General features: G+C 37.3%; 1 protein-coding gene across 1 annotated transcript in view; it reads left to right on the top strand.

The window, feature by feature from the left end:
• Window positions 1–21142, top strand: part of LOC150098392 (cAMP and cAMP-inhibited cGMP 3',5'-cyclic phosphodiesterase 10A-like) — a 534534-nt gene that overhangs the window by 278035 nt on the left and 235357 nt on the right. The gene's annotated exons all lie outside the window — the stretch shown is intronic.

Here is a 21142-nt window from a genome sequence, read left to right on the forward strand (position 1 = left end):
TCATAGTTTTTCTCAACTTTGCATCATCAGCAAAGTTGAGAATGTCACTAGCACTCTGCTAGTGCCATTCCTCCTTTGGGATATCACTCCCTGATACGAAATGCACTGATACTCTGATAGCGAATTATTACATATCCCAACTCATTTGTCTATTTTCCAGTCATATCTGTTTCAGTTTATGGCAGTCTATTAAAATCCTTTGAAAAATCCAAGTATACTGCAGTATATTTATTCTTCTTTATTTAGTGAATTTGTCACCTTGTTTTAATACATAAGCAGATTGCTAAATTCTCAGGGCTCTCATACCTATGGTCTCCAATAGTGATCTGAAAACAGATCTCTGTTTCTCTGTGGCATTTCGTTAGTGATGACATTCCTCTTTTGGGATATCATTCCCTCAGGCATGTGCTGATTACCTATCAGCATATTGTGTTTGAGGGAGTGCTATCTCTGACCTGTAATCAACTGTATAATAAATAATTTCATTGAATGGATAAACCAGTATTTAGAAAAAAAAAAATAGATGCAATATTTATATCAAAACATAATTACTAGACCACAATAATGCACTTTCCATTTGTGTTATAGATTCAACTAAAGCATTTGATTGAATACAGTTAAAACATATAATAACCACAATGCACTCCACAGTCCAGCCATCCTCCATGCCAAAAAAAAACACTTCCTACCCTCAATGTCACTACTTCCATTATCCTTGCTCTTTCACTTTGTTCTACCATATGAAGGATCTCCCTAGTTTCTATTATTAACTACCTCTCAACAGTTTATCTATCTCAATTTTATCAAACTCTTTATCTATCCATCAAGCTCTGCTGTCCACCTGACCTCAGTTTGTCCTCATAACTACCATACAGTCTGGATATTATTTTTATCTGCCTCTTCATCCTCTCTAAGGTTAATTTAACCCATTTCAAATTCTGCTGACCAATTCTTAGCACAATAATACAAACGGTCTGATCTGGATTTTATACAATGAAATCCCACTCTAATATCTCTGCCGGACAGTGTCCTCTGTATTTCAGCAGTCCTCTACTTACATTTGCTATCTTTGGGATATAATATCCCCTAAACTTCAAATATCTGTTGATTATCAATCCCAAGAACCTTTACATCCCCCACTTCCTCTAGTATAGTTCCTTCAGTAGAGTATGCAGCATCCCGTTTGGAGCACAAATTTCAAGACTGTACATTTACTTGCAAGAAGAAGCTTAAATCTTTGCCTTGGCATAAAACACTGCAGGGTAAGTATGTTAGTAATGCATGGGATATAGTTAAGGATCATCTAGAGCAGACGTGGCCAACTTTATTCTATACGAGGGCCAATATATGATGAGTGGTAGCTTCACAGGCTGCACACTTTTAGACAGAACTTAAATAAAAATAAACTGCATTTTTTCAAGGCAATAGTTATATGTATTGAATTACTATATTTGTTAAATCATTTTACTACTGGGAGAACAATATAAAATAATTGATTGATTTAAATATAAGTTATTAAATTAAATTTAATTACATATTTCTGGATTTTTTACATGTAACACAACTTAATGAGAACTCTGTGGAAGTTCATGTGCAGCAACAAGTTCATCAAAGTTGATTTTCAACGATGATGACGATATTCGTAACAAATCTTGAAGGTGATCATCAGTCAATCGGCTTCTTTGTGATGATTTAACCACCCTCATAATTGAGAAAGTGCATTCACATATGTATGTGCTTCCAAACATAGATGCAATTCTCAAGCTGAAATCACTCAATGTAGGATATTTTTCCCTTGATATCAGTTTCTAGAAGTCAATGCCTATCTCCACCCTTGACTGGAAAAGGGGGTACTACTACAGCTCGCACAGAGAAGCAGTAGATTTTATAAATTGAGTAATTTTTTAAAGCAATTTTGATTCCATGTTGAGAATATAAATTGTTTCCGTCATCAGAAATAATGAATGTAACTAGTATATCAATCAGAAAATCTTCGATTGAAACTAATAGCTAAATTGATAATACCTGTAATTTAATATAGTTTTTATTCTGCTGCAGGCCGCACAAAATCACATTACAGGCCGCATGCGGCCTGTGGGCCTGCTGTTGGCCACCTATGATCTAGAGGATGCCATATTAAATTGTATACCTAAGGTAATGAAGGTCAATCAGATACGAGTTAGATGAATGAGCAATATCATTAAAGCACAAGCTGCAGAAGAAGAAAATGTTGCAGAGGATATATAAAGAGAAAAGAGACCAGCAAACTCATGAGAAGAATCTTGCCAAGCAGGCCAAAGGAAATCCCAAAGAGTTCTTTTCTTATGTGGTGAGTAAAAGGAAGATTAACCTTAATGACTGATGATGGTGTCGACAAGACAGAAACAGATAAAATAGCTATTATTTCTGGGAAAATTCCCATGTTACTCCTCTAAGCCAATATTATTTTTATAGCTATTTAGCCTATTTTTGTTTAGTAGTGCCCCTTTTATAATATCACTGGCTTTTTACTCAAATTTTAGGGCATTGTTTTATATAGACAGATATGTGAAGAATATGTAGGAGGAAAAATTCAGACCTACCTTTGTAGGATGTTGCTGGCTGTCTTCTTATTCAGTGGTATGTGGCGATATAAGTGGGGGTAGAGAGATGTGAGAGAATTATGTGTGAGGCAAGGGGTATGTGAACTTTTTGAAAAACCTGCATTTTTTTATATTAAAGGTAGGCAGAGAATTCTTTAGGAGGGGTGAAAATAAAAATTTTTTGGGGAAGGGGAAGGATATGATGGGATAAGATCAGTGGTGGGAGTAACAGGGTGTGATCTGTTTTGACAGTGCATCGTCTTCGAAGCTCGTGGGAGAAGTGGAGTCTATTTCATGCCGCTTGGTGTTTCTGTCTTTGGTGTATGTGTTAGAAGCTTCTAAAACCTACAAAATCTCACATACACGCAAAGAAAGATTAAAACACCATAATGTGGTCTACAAATTTTCTTGCCAAAAAGATTGTGATATCACTTACACAGGTTCTACTATCAGATCTTTATGGACAAGAAAACAAGAACACTTCCATGACTGCAACATCCCTATTAATTTCCCCCTCGAGCTCCGAAGACAATGCATTGTCAAAACAGCTCACACCCCTGATCTTATCCTTCCCTTTCTCCCCAAAATTTCTATTTTCACTCCCACCTCCCAAAGTATTCTCTGCCCTCCTTTAATATAAAAAAAATGCAGGTTTTTCAAAAAGTTCACATACCCCTTGCCTCAAAAATAATTCTCTCACATCTCTCTCTCTCTCTCTCTCTCTCTCTCTCTATATTCCCACTTTTTCCAATCCCCCTTCCTTTTCATCATGCTTCCTTCCTTCCTTTAACAGCAGATGAATGTATATCACCACCTGCTGCTGAATAAGAAGACAGCCAGCAACATCCTACAAATGTATGTCTGAATTTTTTCTCCTACATGTTCTTCATATATTTGTCTATATAAAACATAAGTAATATCCTAAAATTTGAGTAAAAAGCCAATGACATATAAAAGAGGCACTCCTAAACAAAAATAGGCTACATAGCAGATAAAAATAGTTTAGTTACTGTGTGACTACTTTGCGAAGATATATCATCCTAGTGAGGTTATTGCTTTAAAATATGTGACAGACACTGATGTAGGAACAGAGGTGGATGAACTAGAGGTTCTTAGGATATTGTAGAATCTCAATGTAAATACAGCTGTGGAATTAGATGGTTTATCAACTAAGGTTTTGCAAGAATGTACAAGGGAATCGGTAATGGCTCTGACTAGGTGCTTTAATTTAAGTCTCAGCAATGGTAGAGTTCCAAGGGAGTGCAGTAGTGAGACTGCAGTAGCAGTAGACCAGTCAGTATCTCAGGTATGGTGGTAAAAGAACTAGAAAAATTGGTCAAAAAGAGAATTCAAGAATGAGTAGAGTTAATCATGCCTTAGTAATTTATTAACTTAACAGCTAATTAATTGGCAGCTGAGTTGGATACAGGAAATGGCTACAATGATTTTGCAAAGGAATGCTTTGACAGAATACTGCCTGAACCTCTGTTATGCAAATTAGAACAAATGGCAATGGACATGACACTGGTTAAGTGGATAAGAGATTGGCTGCCAGACAGATATCAAAAAATGGTATATGAAGGGGCAGAATCAAAGTGAAAAAAAAGTGACTAGTGGTGTTCTGCAAGGTTCAGTGCTGGGACCATTGATGTTTAATTGTATATAAATGATATAGGAAATAACTTGAAAGGAAATATTCAGTTGTTTGCTGATGATGTGAAATTAGGTAGAGTAATAGTTAATAAAGTGATCTGGAGAGTTGCAGGATGATTTAAATAGGCTCTCAGTATGAGTAAAAGATACTGGGTATCAGTTTAATGTGGAGAAGTTTAAAGTTATGCATTCTGGGAAAAATAGATTATAAAAGCCATGTGTCATATTGGTAGCTTGTGATGGTAGACAGAGAGTTTAAATTTAGAGGGCATGTTGCTAATGTAACCCTTAAGATTACTTGGCTATTGAAGAACACGTTAACATGTAGAGATAAGGAAGTTGTTATTCCTCTTATATGCCCACACGATTGATGTGCTCAAGTCTGGTCACCTCGGTTTCTTGGGAATAAGGAAGCAATGGAGAGGATTCAGATGCGAGTGACCAAGATGGTGAGTTGCCTGTGGAATGTTCCCTATGAGAATAGATTGAGGGTGTGTGGATCAGAAGTTTGTTGATAAGAAAAAAAGAGGGGATATGATAGAAACATTTAATTTACTTAAAGGATTTTATAGGATTGATGCAGGGGAAATGTTTCTGCACTTGGCTAAAGGGACCAGAACAAGGAGTCATACCTGGAAGTTGAATAAAGGTGTCGTTAGTAGGGGATGTGAGGACTCGGATTTTCTGCTTGCAGAGTTGTGAATGAGTTGAATGAGTCTATCATACCTCTCCTTGAACCTACTAACAGATAGTTAGCGGGTTCAAGGAGAGGTATGATAGATTGTGTGGATAGATTGGTTCTCCTGCAATGAGTATTCCATGGAGGTATAATAACAATAATAATAATAATTATTATAATTATTGTTATTATTATTATTATTTTGCAATCTGTCTAGTTTATTCAAATTCTGAAGGGTTACCACATCTACAGGATTACTGATAACCCTGGGCAGCTATACATCATCTGCAAACAACTGAATATCCCCCCTGACCCCTACAATCCACTGCAATTTTATTGACATAAAAGTTAAACTTTGGTTAAAGCTTAGGGCAGGGCCGTCGCCAGATTAGATCGCATCCTGAGGCAAACAATTAAATATCGCCCCTGATGGATTATAAGACAAGAATATAAGAAAATCTCCAATTGCTATTTTATTTTTATTACAAAAGAAACATTAATACAAAACAATTACATAATAATATTAATTAAATGTTAGCTCTATGATGATATCGCACAATAAAGCTGTTTATAAGCTCTTCTAAATTTAAATTATAAGCTTTGTCCACCTCTATCAATATAGTTGCTAGACCAACCAATCTTTCTTGGGTCATTGCTGTTTGCAAATAATTTTCAATCAGTTTAAGCTTGGAAAAACTTCTTTCCATGCTTGCTACGCTAACAGAAATTGTTAGCGTAGCGACATTGCCTACCGCAATATAGCTGAACAAGTGCCCTTATTAAGCTGCGCCAATAGGCAGGCTGCCGCTATGCTACACCCTGTTGAAGGTACCGGCTTAGGGATCTCAGTACTGAGCCCTGGAACTCCACTTGTAACCTTATGCTTCCTTGACACCACACCCTAACACACAACTCTCTGGTGTGCATTTGACAAAAAATCTCCAATCCAGTTCACTAATCTGATATCTAAATACATATGCTATAACTGAAATATCAGCTATCATGGCACCTTGTCAAATGCCTTTGCAAAATCCAAATAAGTGGCAGTGTGTGTCTTGTCCTAATCAGCCACTTTTGTTACTTTATAAAAGATAATTAGATCATCAAAACAAGAGCATCCCTTAACAAATCAATGCTGATCCTCATAGGTAACATTACTCTCGTTCTGCTGAATTCTGTACATGATCTCTGACTAACTTCTTCAGAATCTTAACAACTACAGAAGAAATACAAACCAGTCTGCAGTTTCACGCTTGCATTCTACCACCACCATCCTTATGCAGTGGCATTATCTTGTACTCCTGCTTAATCATTCAATCACATTTTCATCTAAGAGTGCAATTCTTCCACAATCCTCCTCTTACTAGCCCTAACGAACAAACCCCTAACAATTTTCCTTGGATCCTAGGGCTTATCTCATCTTGTATTCCAGTTTTGTCTTCCTTACTACACTATTCGCTTTCTTGGCCTGGGTCTTGCATCTTTCCTCATGCAACTAACTGTTTTCTATCCCTCTCTTTATACTTTTTTTTTCATAACCTCTTTTTCATCTGCAATTCCTGTCATGTTATTTTTAGATAAAGATAAAAACTTTATAATTTTTTGACTTGAGGTATATAACTGTAATACAACTACAAGGCAGGTGATTATAATAATATAATCAACTGCTTTATAATTTCACATAAATTCTTTTCTCCTTGTATATTTCTCTATGTCTTTCATTCTCAAAGTCGAGACTACATGTCCACTGTCTCTCTAACTGGGGGAAAAGGATGGTAGATATCTCAGTTGCAATCAGATCCTCTGATGCTAGGACCAAATCCAAAATGTCACCTAAGACATTTGTCCCACAAGAGTTCCCCAAATTCCATTTCCTTACTACTGTATGCTGTTTCCTCTACCAATTTATAATGCTGTAGCTTCTGGTATTCTTGTCATTTGTATAGAGAAGCATCAGTGCATTATCACTATTCCTATATGTACTGTTCTACTAGACTCCACAATATAGCATACATTCTCACCTCTCCCAAGCAATTCCTGCAAGAGGCAATCTCTACCAGCATCCATGGAAGATGGTGGCAGAGATGTCACCTAACATCTGACTTGCCCAGAGAACTATAATCTCCATAGGTGCCTGCATCCTTCTGTGTTCAAATGCAGTCTGTCTCTCACATACAGTTCACTTCTGTAATCAAATGCACTCCAGTCATCCACATAATCCAAGCCTCTCTTTCAATACATTCTTACTATCATGTCATTTATTATTGCTGCTCTTCTCCTCAGTTCTGTATTAACATATCTGGTATGTGCACTGTCTTCCTCCCTCACTATTCTGATGCACAGCCTCTTAAAATTAATCTCAGATCTCTCACCACCCAATTCAAGCTGCCTCTCTTATCATTTGTACTGACCACTATCATCTCATTTACATTTTTACTTATTGAAATGTCACATTCACACTCTCTGGCATTCTGTTTTGCACTCCATGAATCACTGAATCTCACTTCTACCACTCTCTCTCTCTCCTCTGTATTTCTTCTGTTCTCTGACTTATTTGCTTTTCTCTCTTCTCTCCATCCCTCACTCTGCAATATATTGACTTTCTGTCATTCCCTTTCTTTTCCTATTTGTTCCATTCTCTCTCTCTCTCTCTGTGTGTGTGTGTGTGTGTAAGAATTTTTTACCTTGGGTATAATATATGTTAAAGATGCCAAGCTATTTTAAACCTGGTTTTACTCCATTTCCCAAGTAAGCAAAGACAAATAAGGCAAGTTTGTGCCTGCACGCAGTGCAAGTCTAAGTGACCCGTAAAGTAGTACAAGTCTAGGCAACTCGTGGTAAAGGGTAAATATTAAGAATAGTGATCAGAGCTTATTCCACCTTTACCACAAGTTGCCTAGATTTGTACTACTTTATGGGTCACTTAAATGGAGTAAAACCAGGTTTAAAATAGCTTGGCATCTTTAACATATATTATACTCAAGGTGAAAAACTTCCTCCATCTATCTCTCATCCTGAGATTTTTATTTAATAAGGTCAAAGCACTTTATGGTAGCTTGTTTTGGTAAAATACTTATAAGCTCTGTATTACTTAACCTTGGTATTTCTAAGCCTGGCTCCCACTGATGAGACCTCAATAAAGGTTGAAACCAGTCTGGGTAGTGCCCCCCCCCCCCCGCCTTTAATGCATAGCATTATACATCTCCTAAAGGAGGTGGACTTTGCATTAAGGGTAAATATTAAAAATAGTGATCAGAGCTTATTTCACCTTTATCACGAGTTGCCTAGACTTGACTACTTTAGGGGTCACTTAGACTTGTACTACTTTACGGGTCGCTTAGACTTGCACTACGTGACAGACTTGACTTATTTGTCTGTTTGCTTACTTGGGGAATGGAGTAAAACGAGGTTTAAAATAGCTTTAAAATAGCATCTTTAACATATATATATATATATATATATATATATATATATATATGTGTATTCATATTTATATATACTCACTATAACCGAGACTAGAATAACAATTAAATTTATTCAAAACACAACATATTTCATCGGATTGTCCAACTTCTTCAAGCATGGGAACATAGAAAGCAAATAAACACTATAAGTATCGTATCACTATACAAACGACTGTTATAAAATTCAATTAGTTTTGAACTGTAGCTACAGTCCGTGTTGAAGTTCTGTTGTTAAGCAGCTGCGTGCGTCTGATTTCACGAGCTAATATCGGATAGCAGAGCTGAAAGAGTCCGGTAGATTATAGCTAAGGTTATTATTTATGTGATGAGGGTCCATAACAATTTCCTTAGACTCGACTATGCGTCATTCCACCTCGTCTTGGCATATGAAGGTTTGAGGTTGTTGTCCAGTTTATCTCATGTTGATGGCCTTCATCATTTGTGTTTAATGAAAACAGTACATAGCTTGACAGGGCACTTGCTCTAGTTCTTTTGTAGGCAATGTCCCTCTGGTGTTCTTCCAGATGTGCATCCTTACATCACTATCCTGCACAGAAAGTGGGTATCATCTCAACCCTAGCACATCGTGCCAGATCTGTACTGTCAGATGATGAAGATCTAAAAAATGAACTACAACATCTACAAAGAACCTTCTCACCTAATGGCTGCTCGTCGAAAACTATTAATATGCATCTATACTGCCGCCATCAAAACAACCCAGAAACACAAGACAATCCCAAAGGTTATATCTCCTTACCATATATCAGCTCGCTCTCCACGAAACTAAGAAGAATTTTACGAAAGTTCAACATAAAAACCTGTTTCTCTACTCTTCCTAAACTAAGATCGATTTTAAGCAAATACAAACAGGCTCACAACCATCTACAATTCCCTGGAGTGTACAAAATCACATGTGACTGCAGGAAGCATTACTATGGCCAAACTGAAAAATCCATCCTCCTACATCTGGAAGAACACCAGAGGGACAGCCTACAAAAGAACTAGAGCAAGTGCCCTGTCGAGCCATGTACTGTTTTCAGTAAACACAAATGATGAAGGCCGTCAACATGAGATAAACCGGACAACAACCTCAAACCTTCATATTTGCCATGACGAGGTGGAGCGCCGCATAGTCGAATCTAAGGAAATTGTTATGGACCCTCATGACATAAATAATAACCTTATCTATAATCTACCGGACTCTTTCATCTCTGCTATCCGATATTGGCACACTCGTGAAATCAGATACACGCAGCTACTTAACAACAGAACTTCAACACAGACTGTAGCTACAGTTCAAAACTAATTGAATTTTATAATAGTCGTTTGTATAGTGATACGATGTTTTTTATAGTGTTTATTTGCTTTCTATGTTCCCATGCCTGAAGAAGTCAGACAATCCGATGAAACATGTTGCATTTTGAATAAATTTAATTGTTATTCTAGTCTCAGTTATAGTCAGTATATATAAATATGAACATATCCCAATACCGAGTTAATACAACAAATTGATATATATATATATATATATATATATATATTAGGATAACCAAGTTATTTTATAAACTTGGTTATTTTAACTCCTAATCCCAAGTATGCAAACAAATAAGTTTGCACCTGAAACAGAGTTCAAGTCTAAAGATGGTATAACACCAAGGCAACTCATTGTAAAGGTGGGTAAAGCTCTGATCACTATTCTTAGTATTTTCCCCATAATGTAAAGCACCTCTCACTAGAAGATGTATACTGCAATGCATTATGGGTGGGGTCACTACCCATAATGAAAGGTTGAAACCGGTCTGGGTAGTGACTCCACCCATAATGCATTGCAGTATACATCTTCTAGTGAGATGTGCTTTACATTATGGGAAAATACTAAGAATAGTGTTCAGAGCTTTACCCACCTTTACAATGAGTTGCCTTGGTGTTATACCATCTTTAGACTTGAACTCTGTTTCAGGTGCAAACTTATTTGTTTGCATACTTGGAATTAGGAGTTAAAATAACCAAGTTTATAAAATTTATTACATCTATATCTCCTCCAGAGATTTTTATTAAAAATAAAAACACCTTGTTGCAACTTCTACAGGTAAAGTTGATAAGGCTCCGTATTACTATTACCTTGGTATATTTAGGGTCTAGCTACTCACTGAGGAGACCTCAAAAAAAAGGTTGAAACCAGTCTGGGTAGTGACCCCATGCATAATGCATTGCAGTATACATCTTCTAGTGAGATGTGCTTTACATTATGGGAAAATACTAAGAATAGTGATCAGAGCTCTTTACCCACCTTTACAATGAGTTGCCCTGGTGTTGTACCATCTTTAGATTTTCTAGTGAGATGTGCTTTACATTATGGGAAAATACTAAGAATAGTGATCAGATCTTTTCCCACCTTTACAATGAGTTGCCCTAGTGTTGTACCATCTTTAGACTTGAACTCTGTTTCAAGCGCAAACTTAATTGTTTGCATACTCTTTACATAATGATTAGGAGTTAAAATAACCAAGTTTATAAAATAACTTGGTTATCCTAATATACAATATCCTCAAGTTAAAAAATTTATTACAAATATAATATATATATATACAGGGTATTCGGGGTAAATTTGACATATTTATAATTATATTTTTCCGTAAGTTACATGTATTAACACACACTTCTCTTCATTTAAAAGTTTGGACCCTTCTTCATTCATATACAAGATGTCAGAAAGGATGGATAGCTGGAACCCACCTGAATCATGGAAGAGAATAACTTGTATCATGATGATTCGTGCCCGCCATCAAAATAAGAATATTACGACTGCTGCCCAATGCTCCCTGAATACAGTAAAAACAATCAGGCATGAACTAGAGACTTGCAATGGTGACTACGAGGATGTAGCAAGAAGAAAGATCCCTAGCAGACGATCTGATTGCGTTCGTACAGCAGAATTCCTCGCAAATCTGCAGGAACAGGTGTTGAAGAACCCTGGCATTGGAATTCGGGCTTTGTTCGTGTAGTTGCTAACTGTAGTCAAGCCCTGGATAACAAGGGCAGCCAATGGTAGGCCGTATGTATGGCAGCAGGATTCGGCCCCTTGCCACACCTCTGGGAAAAGTCAAAAATGGTTGTCTGAAAATTTCTACGACTTCACCAGTCCAAATGTTTGGCCTCCAAACTCCCCAGACCTTAACCCCATGGATTATTTTGTATGGGGCGCAGTTGAAAAAGACACCAATCGCACTTCCAGTAATACAAAAGCCCAGTTAATGGATAAAATTAAAACAGTTTTTGCGGCCCTTCCCAGGGAGACTGTAGCATCAGCTTGTTCGAGGTTCCGAAGCAGAATTGAAGCTGTGATCGATGCTAATGGTGGTTATTTTGAGTAAATCTTGTTGATAGTATTGTAATTAACTCTGCCTGTAATGTTTTTTTGTCAATTCATTAAATTTAATAGATACAAAGAAGATTTTCTTTTTCCTTACGAAACTGTCAAATTTATCCCGAACACCCTGTATATATTATATAATATTATATCTCCCCCTATCATTCGCATAACTCTCTTTTGTTGCCTCACGTCATTTAGCCTTCTAGTTCTAATTTCTCTGTTCTTGCTTCTCAACTTATTTCCTATGGCTTCTACTTCTCTCAGTAACTCTGTTTCTCCAAAGCCTATAAGAAAAATACTAAAACAAATTTCAAAACTAACTAAGATTACCCACACAGATAACATGACAGTTCTGTAATAAATTACAAACAAGTACAAACTGAGGAAATTAAAACCAAAAGAATTAGACTAGGAGATATTCATTAAGCCCACCTTATTTAATTTAGTAAGAAATGAAATAATAAAAGAAGTAAACAAAATGGAAAAAGTTTGGAATACAAATTAAAAAATGAAAAATTAAGAATAATCAGATATCCTGATGATATAATTTTATTTGCAAAAAATGAAGATTTATAAATATTATTAAATACATTCAGTAATGCAGTAGGAAAGAAAAAAAATTTATGATAGTTGCTTGAAACCCATAACATGTAAATTAGAAATCAAAAGGAGAATGATTGAACAAGTTATTAAGATAAAATATTTAGGAACAGAACTAAATGTCTACAGAAGAGGCAAGTGACGAAGATTATGACAGGTTTATAGAATGTTGCCTAATAGGACAGAATAAATCTTTTACTAGATAGTCAACAGAACAAGATGGCATGATAGAAACATAAATTATTAAAGTGGCTTTATATCTCTAATGAAAATCTTTTCAATGCCTTGCAGGAAGTGAAAGAAGATGAGGTCACTTATTGTTCTTCACTTCTTGCATACATGGCAGTGAATTTGAGCTGTGCTGAAATAAGTGATTTTTAATTGGTGAATAGTCTGTTTTTCTACGTTTTTGAGTGCTAAATTGTTTCTCTGGAATACAAGTGTACTTAAGTGGTTGTTTTTTGAAGTTAGTTGTTGTCGTGATATTGTGTATTTTGGTTACTGAGAAGATGGGGTCGGATGCATAACAGTGGAGGACAAGACGAAGCTAAGTTTTCATTACTGTATTTAATTTTATTTCATTTTACTTAGTGTACTTAATGTTTTGTTTTGCTTGTAATTGTTTGTACTTTTCTTATTTATTTATACTCCCTAATACTTATTTAGCATTTATTTTTGTAGTCCCTCAGCAGTAACGAATGATGGCAGATTCAGCTGCAGTCGCAAATGGCATGTCGCCAAGTCCTCTGCCATTTAAGATCTCTATTATAAGCAATATAATAAGGGAGTTTGTGGCATGCAGTATTTGCAGCATGTATGCATCTCGGGAATTGGATATCTGCCTTGTGAAAGGGGGGAAGGATGCGTGTGTACGTAAAGTGCAGGCAGTGGGAGGAAATAAATGCAGTAAATATCTCAATAACCGATCTTGTTGCTCCAGGAACGGGAAATAAATACCAGAACACGAGTAGTGTGATAGGAGAGAATGAAGAAAAATATATGAATGAGAAAATAATAGTTGATAGTGTAGAGGGTGTGAGTGACTATGAAAGTTTAGGAGATGGTTTTGTTTAGGAGAGTGAATTTCGATTAAGAGTGACTGACCTGCTGAGGGAGATAGAGGAGGTGGAATGTCTTGGGAGAAGTATGAAAGATGAGATTAGGAGAATGGAAGAGATAAATGCAACGCAAATCGGAGTAGGGGAGAGAGAAAGAGTTTTGGGAATGATAGGAGAGGAGAGGTATGGGAGTGCTAGAAGAGGAGAGAATGGAAACAGTAGGAGAGATGGAATGAGAGAGAGAGAGAGAGAGGTCTGGAAATGAAAAAATAGGAGAAAATGGAAACAATAGGAGAGAGGGAATGGTAAGAGGTATAATGTATGGGAACTCAATGATCCGTGATATTCAAGATAGGCTACATGAGGAGTATTTGCCAGGAGGAACGATAGAAAGTGTGAAAAGAGAGGTGAAAAGGTGGATGAGATGATTGTGATGGTGGGAACAAATGACTTGAGTGGTGGTGTAAATAGAGCAGCGAGAGATATGAGATTCTTGCTTGAGGTGGTACGAAATAAGACATAGAGAAGAAAGATAGTGTTTGTATTGCCTAGGCATGATAATGACGAGCTGAGCAGAAGAACAGTAATATTGAATGACATAATAGCTAGAATGTGTGACAAGAGAGGACTGGAATATGTGGATGCTTGGAGTGCATTTGAGGACAGAGAGGAACTGTATGTGAGAGACCACTTACATTTGAATGAGGAAGGACGTAGGCATCTTGAGAGATTGCTGTTCTGAAGAAGTCAGTGTGTCCAGGGAGGATGGTAGCAGAGGTGGACCTCTTGTGAGAATGGGCACTTGGGAGAAGGGGGACAACATCAGCTAACACTAAGCCCAGTAGCGTCTAGAGGAGATAATGCTGGGTATAGAAACAATGGCATTTATATGTTTTATACTAATGTCAGGAGTATCCGGAATAAGGGAGAGGAATTGGTAGCGCATATAGCATCAGCCTGGCCAAAAATTATTGGGATCAGTGAGACGTGGTTGACAGAAGAGGATATAATAACAGGAATAGAAGACGCTGGGTACAGCATTTTTCGGCAGGATAGGAAGGGAAAGTGTGGTGGTGGTACTGCTTATGATAAGTAACGACCTATGTCCTCTAAGAGTGGAGACTTTGGAAGCCAGTGGCACTAATGATTTTAAAAGTATATGGTGTGAGGTAGAGGTGGGCAAGACAGGATATTTAGTGGGGTGTTGCTACAGACCCAGGAGCACAGAGGGTGGGACAAGGAAATGTTAAGACAGTTGAGTTTGGCAAGTGCAAGAAGAATGATTGTTATGTGAGATTTTAACTACAGTAGTATAAATTGGGGAGAGGAAGATGCATGTAGCAATAAGGAAATGGAATTTCTAGAATTCTTGAGGGACAAATGTCTTAGGCAACATGTAATAGAGGGAACAAGAGGTTCAAGAGTTTTGGATTTGGTTATAGCATCACAAGAGTTAATAATAACTGAGATGACATCTCTCCCACCAATTGGAGAGAGAGCCCATATGGATTTGACTTGGAAAATGAATAGACATGCAGGAGTATCAAAGAGAAGGGAACGTATGTGGAATTATAAGGCAGGTGATTATAATAGTCTAAGATGTCAACTTCGGGAAGTTTCATGGAGGGAGGAATTGGAAGGCTGGGATATCATTAGTGCGTGGGAAATTATGAAAGAATATTTGTTAGCATCAGTGGGAAGTTGTATACCACAAGTGAAGAAGAGGACGCAATTTGGAGTAAAGTGGATGGCAAACAATATTAAACAGGAACTGCATTCAAAAAACAGGCTTTGGAAGAGATATAAAGAGACAGGTGAAGAGCAGATGCATGAAGAATATAAAACACAGGCCAGAAGAGTGACTAGTATGGTAAGGAAGACGAAACTGGAATATGAGAGGAGATTGGCACTAAGATCCAAATAAAATCATAGGGAATTTTTTAGATATATGGCCAGTAGGAGGAGAAATGACTGTGGAAGAATGATCTTGTGGGATAAAAATGGGAATAGAGTGACTGATGCAGAAGACATAGTGGAATTGTTCAATGAACACTTTATTGGAGTATTTCATCCTGGAGGAGTCAGTTTTAATGCTAGAGGGATTGGGCAGGTTCGAGGTTTAGAGGTATAGGAGGAGAGTGTGTTTCAAATACTGAGTACTCTGAATATCAGTAAACTCTGGGACTGGATGGTATTTCACCACGAGTTTTGAGAGAATGTGCTAGGGAACAGACATTGCCTTTGACCTGGCTTTTCAATGAAAGTCTGGCTGCGGGAAAGGTGCCCATGAAATGGAAGGAAGGTAAGATAGTGCCATTGCATAAGGATGGTAGCAGACTGGAAGTGTCTAATTATAGGCCAGTTTGTGTGTCATCAGTAGTTAGTTAGATCTTGGAGAAATTAGTTAGGGACCGTATACAACATTGGGAAGATGAGGGTAATGTTATCTGTGAGATTCAACATGGATTTGTGAAGGGGTGCTCTTGTTTTAGCAATATGCTAGCCTTTTTTGATAAAGTTACAAGAGCATTAGATGAGGGAAAGGCATATACTGCCATTTTCTTAGACTTAGCCAAGGCATTTGACAGGATGCCACTTGATTAGCTGATATTTAAGTTGCAATCTGGGTGTCAGATTGGTCAACTGAATTCAGGATTGGCTGTGTGATAGGTATCAGAGAGTTGTGTATGGTGTGGCAGTTTCAAGGAAGCACAGAGTTACAAGTGGGATCCCACAGGGCTCAGTACTGGGACCTATATTGTTTAACCTTTATATCAATGACATTGTCAATAGATTGCAAGGGGATATTCAATTGTTTGCAGATGATGTGAAGCTGGGAAGGATTATTAGTAATAGTGCAGATGCGACAGCCCTGCAAGAGGATTTGAATAAGCTAGATAGATGGGCAAATGAATGGGGGTCTCAGTTTAATGCAGCAAAATGTAAGGTCTTGTGGTTTGGGAAACATCGATAGGATGCTGCATACTCTATGGGAGGAGTTATACTGGAGGAAGTAGGGGAGACAAGAGATCTGGGGTTGACGATTGATAGAAACCTGAAATTTAGGGGACATATTGCAAAGGTGGTGAAGGTAACACAGAGGATTGCTGCAATTATGAGAAGGACGCTGACCTGCAGAGATAAAACAGTTATCATTCCGTTGTATAAGACCCTGATCAGACCACACTTGGACTATCATTCTCAGATTTGGTCCCCAGAATTTGAAGGGGGATTAATTAACTGTGGAAAGGGTACAAAGGCAGATAACAAAGATGGTGTCAGGACTGTACAATTTTAGTTATGAGGATTGGCTGAGTAAATGTGTACTGCAGAGTTTGGTGGATAGAAGAAGGAGAGGTGATATGATTGAGACTTTTAAACTATTGAGGGGTGGTTACAGGGTTGACACTGGGGAGTTCTTTTGCTTGGTTGAACAGCAGGAAGGAATCATGACAAGGGGCCATCCCTGGAAGTTACGAAAGGAAACTGTGAGAAAGAGGGTGAGGAGTGGTTTCTTTGCATGGAGGATGGTTGAACCATGGAATGCATTGCCCGATGGAGTGGTGAGAGCGAGAATGGTCAGTGAGTTTAAGGAGTGGTATGATAGACTTTGTGTTTCTTAGGAATGGGACCTCTCCTCGATGAGTCTTGATAGACTTTGTGTTTCTTAGGAAGGACCTCCCACGATGAGTCTTTTGACTCCATGGAGGACTGAATAATAATAATATAATACTTTGTGTAGGAATGTGGTTAGCAAAAGTATGAGGACTATTTTTTTTATTTTTATTTTTGAATGTTATGAATGGGTTGTTAGAGATGCTTGCAAGTGCTTCTTCAGTGAATCAATGCAAAGTATGATTATTATTCCCACTCTGGGTGTAAACCAGAGTTGGAATATTTATTACTATTGGTCTCACACTATGAGTCTTTGACTTCATGGAGATACCCAAAATTTTTTAATAATAATATTCATAATAAGAGGCCTAAGAACAAACAATAAAAGCTAGTAGAATATTAAATGTCTTAACAGCTTTATCTGGAAGAATGACATAAATAATAATGATAATAATCTATAAAGGAATTGTTAGACTAGTATTGACATATACAGGAAACATGCAGAAACCACGAAAATTCACAATTGAAACTATTCAGTTTAAAATGTTAAAATACATTGAAGGTATAATAATATTTAACAAGATTAGAAATGCACAAAGTGTAAAATAGAGGGGATAAAGGATATAGCAGGATGGTCTTTAAGTTAGGCTGAATAGTGAAAGAGGAAGAAAAGATATTCTAAATTTTTTCTTAGACTTCTTTGGCATACTTGTAGAACCATGGTTTGCATACTGGGCAGGCGTGGGTGGAATGGAGAATGAAAAATTTCATTCCAACATGAATTTCAGTTATTTGGTCAGAGCAGATAATAACCATAATAAGGAGGAAATCATATGGTCAGCCCATTGCAACACTAAAAAGATATGAGATTGAACACTGAATGAAGTCTTTCCCTAGAAAAAAAAACATAATGCCTCTGTAGCACATTTGGAAGAATGACTAAACATTTTGCTTTTAAATTGGAAAAGACCTGAATTCTATTCTTGTTGTGACAAGAGGAATCTTTATGTTGGCTTTTTCATTTGAAAGTGAGGGAGCTGATATCCCTCACCTTCAGCTATAAAAGGCAGCAAAGATCACCTTCAATGTGGAGGTAGCAGGTTTTTTCTCCTTGAAATCTGTTTTTTTTTCTTACTACATACTGGCAAATCAGTCAGAGATCACATGCATTTAACAGACAAATACTACTAGGCAGTGGATGACATAATGTGCAGATGGAGGATTACGTAGTGTAGATTGTGTGATGTCTGAGATGAGCCCTTGGATTCCTTGAAGGTGTTACATAGTAAGAAAATACGAAGAATAATATATTCTTATTACTGTTATGTGATAAAGGAGAGCCTATATCTGTGTGTCAGTTGTCGTGGTTAAATTGTTGGAGAAGCTAGCGAGAACCTGGATCCAGAATTGGGTTGACAACAGTGGTATTGGAAGTTTTTATAACAGTGGTATTATTTTTGATGAACAGCATGGATTTGCTAAAGGGAGGTCATGTTTTAGTAATCTACTTCCGTATTACAATAAAGTGGCAACTTCATTGGACAAAGGAGATAGATACACAGTGGTATAGTTAGATTTTGCAGAGGTGTTTGACAGATTACCACATAATAGATTACCAAATGATTTTAAGGAATGCTGATGGTAGGGAGGTATCTGAATCAGTCAAAATAGTAGAATTACTAAGTGTTAGATCATGAATGAGGCTTGCCTAGACAGACCCTCATTCAGGATCTAACAAGAACGGAGCCTAAATAAAGAAAATACCTGTACTGCTGGTGAAAAGTGTACTAGAAAGAAATAAGGAAAGGGGGTGAAGTGTATCATATAATTATCTATTAAGTGTTCTATTCAACCAATGGAGAGGAAACATTGTAAAATATTAAAATGTGTGAAGTAAAAGGGAAATATATGTGTGTAAATTGGAAGTGGAAAATAATATGTGTAAAGAGGAACAGAAGAATAATATGTGTAAATTGCAACAAAAAAAAAGGAAGGGAATGTTGACAATCAACTCAAGGACAGATTCTATGAAACTGTGCATGCCACAGTGATGACTAAGAGCCATAAGGTCATGACCTTGATAAACCCATTGTTGAACCTTACAAGCAAGATTTCACAAATTCCCTGGGAGGAGCTCTCTCACGGGTTCGAGATGAAACTCTTTGATGCGACCATGACTGTAAGCTGCAGGTAAAAAAGGAAGTTGATGGTCAGAAAAGCGAGAGAGTGGGGAAGGAGGTGAAAGAGGTATGACGTGAGAAGGAGGTTCGACAAAGAAACCTCCAAGCGCAGTCTGATGAAAAAGGGGCTCAGATCCAAAAAATGAACCCCGAACCGTGATCTCCCTTCTGTAGGGTACAGAAGTTCCAGACAAGCACCTCAAATGTTTCCCAACGACGGTGAAAATCCAGTGCGCATCAATCCATGAGATGGGAAAGCAATCTGCAGAGTGAACAAAGGTCCAACTAGGATATGCATGTGGTGATTGAGTGAGACTGCATTTTGGAAGAAATGGTAAGGTAATTTGACTTATCTAAAGTTCAAGAGGGAGCATTGAATGAAAAATTCGGTTTAAGCACATTTGCAGAAAGGAAGACTGAGACTATTTTGTTAGTTAGTGGAATTTTTAGGGACATTGGATTGGTATTCTGAAGAGCCATGTTATGTAATCTTTTCAAAAGCAAAAGAATTTGTATGTGTTACCTTAGCTGTCTCCCTAAAGATACATGTCTAGACAATTCTTAGTATATACCTATGTGCATGCCCTCTCTTAGAAGATAATAGATATGTCATATTCTGAAATTGTCATGTAATGCTACTTAAAATGTTTAATTTAATTTAAGGGAATTAACAAATTGATTGATTTATGTTTCATGTATACTGATAGTGTAAAATAAAACTTTATGTTTATAGTCGAATCCTGGTCATCGAATTGTGTTTGAGAACAACATTGCCACTCACCAAAATATGGACTGTGTGAAAAAGGAGAAAGAGTGATTAAGTAATATTAAGGCTAGAAAAGGGCACGACTGCAATCTCCCAAAATTTGGAAACCATTCTGCCTGATTAGAGTCAAGCAGGATAGTTATCTAGATCAGGGAAAGGGCCCAGAGTTTATTAAGAAAGACAACTCTAACTGGTGCAGAACAAATAAATTTGTTAGAGTCCGTGTTCCAGGGAGAAATTTAGGATCCCTGGCCACAAGGAAGCAATTGATAAGTCATATTCAAAATTAAGAACCAACCCTCACGAACCACAAACCAAAAAAAATAACATAAGTGAACATTTTGTAAGAGTATACCATCCAGGCAATGATATTGCAGGAATGAGGGAACCAATCGCTTATACAGGAACTGAGGTGAATGAAATGGAGGTGAATAGCATATTATAGAACCTTAATGTGAAAACATCTGTGGGATTGGATGGTATACCAGCTCAACTCTTACTGAAGTGGCAAAGGCAATATTGTCAGTGCTCTTGACCATATTGTTTAATTTAAGTCTCAGCTATGGGTTAGTCTCAAGGAGGGGGATGGAAAGAGGAGGAAAATAGTTTCATTGCATAATGATGGCTCCAGGGCTGCTGTTGCAAATTACCGACTGATCAGCATATCAGGAGTCATCGTCAAGGTATTGGAGAAGTTGGTCAAGAGAAAAATACAGGAAAGGTTGAGAAGATGCAATTTACAGAGTCTAGTGGATAGCAAGAAGAGAGGCAATATGATAAAGACATACAAGTTGGTAAGGGGTTGTTATAGGATCAATGTTGAAGAGGTTTTTCATAAAATGGCCAGAGATCAGGGGAGAACAAGAAGTCATCCCTGAAAGTTGTATAAGGAGGGTGTGGACAAGGGAGTGAGAGGCAGGTTTTTTGCATGTGGAGTTGTGGATTGATTGGAATGCCTTGCCTGAGAGTGTGGTGTCTGCAGAGAATTTGAATGTATTTAAGGTATGGTATGATGAGCTGTGTATATGACAAAGGGTCTTAGATGAGTCTTTGACTCAATGGGGGTCTTGGGATGATGATGATAATAAACTAGAAAATACTAAAACCTATTTGGAAGGAGAGCTGGTTAAATTAGAAAAGCTAAGTCCATCTGGTATGGTTGAAAGATGACC

The sequence above is a fragment of the Typopeltis vanoorti genome, chromosome 15, assembly GCF_054136105.1.
Source record: "Typopeltis vanoorti isolate ZY-2024b chromosome 15, IOZ_Tvanoo_1.0, whole genome shotgun sequence".
In the NCBI taxonomy this organism is placed as follows: domain Eukaryota; kingdom Metazoa; phylum Arthropoda; class Arachnida; order Uropygi; family Thelyphonidae; genus Typopeltis; species Typopeltis vanoorti.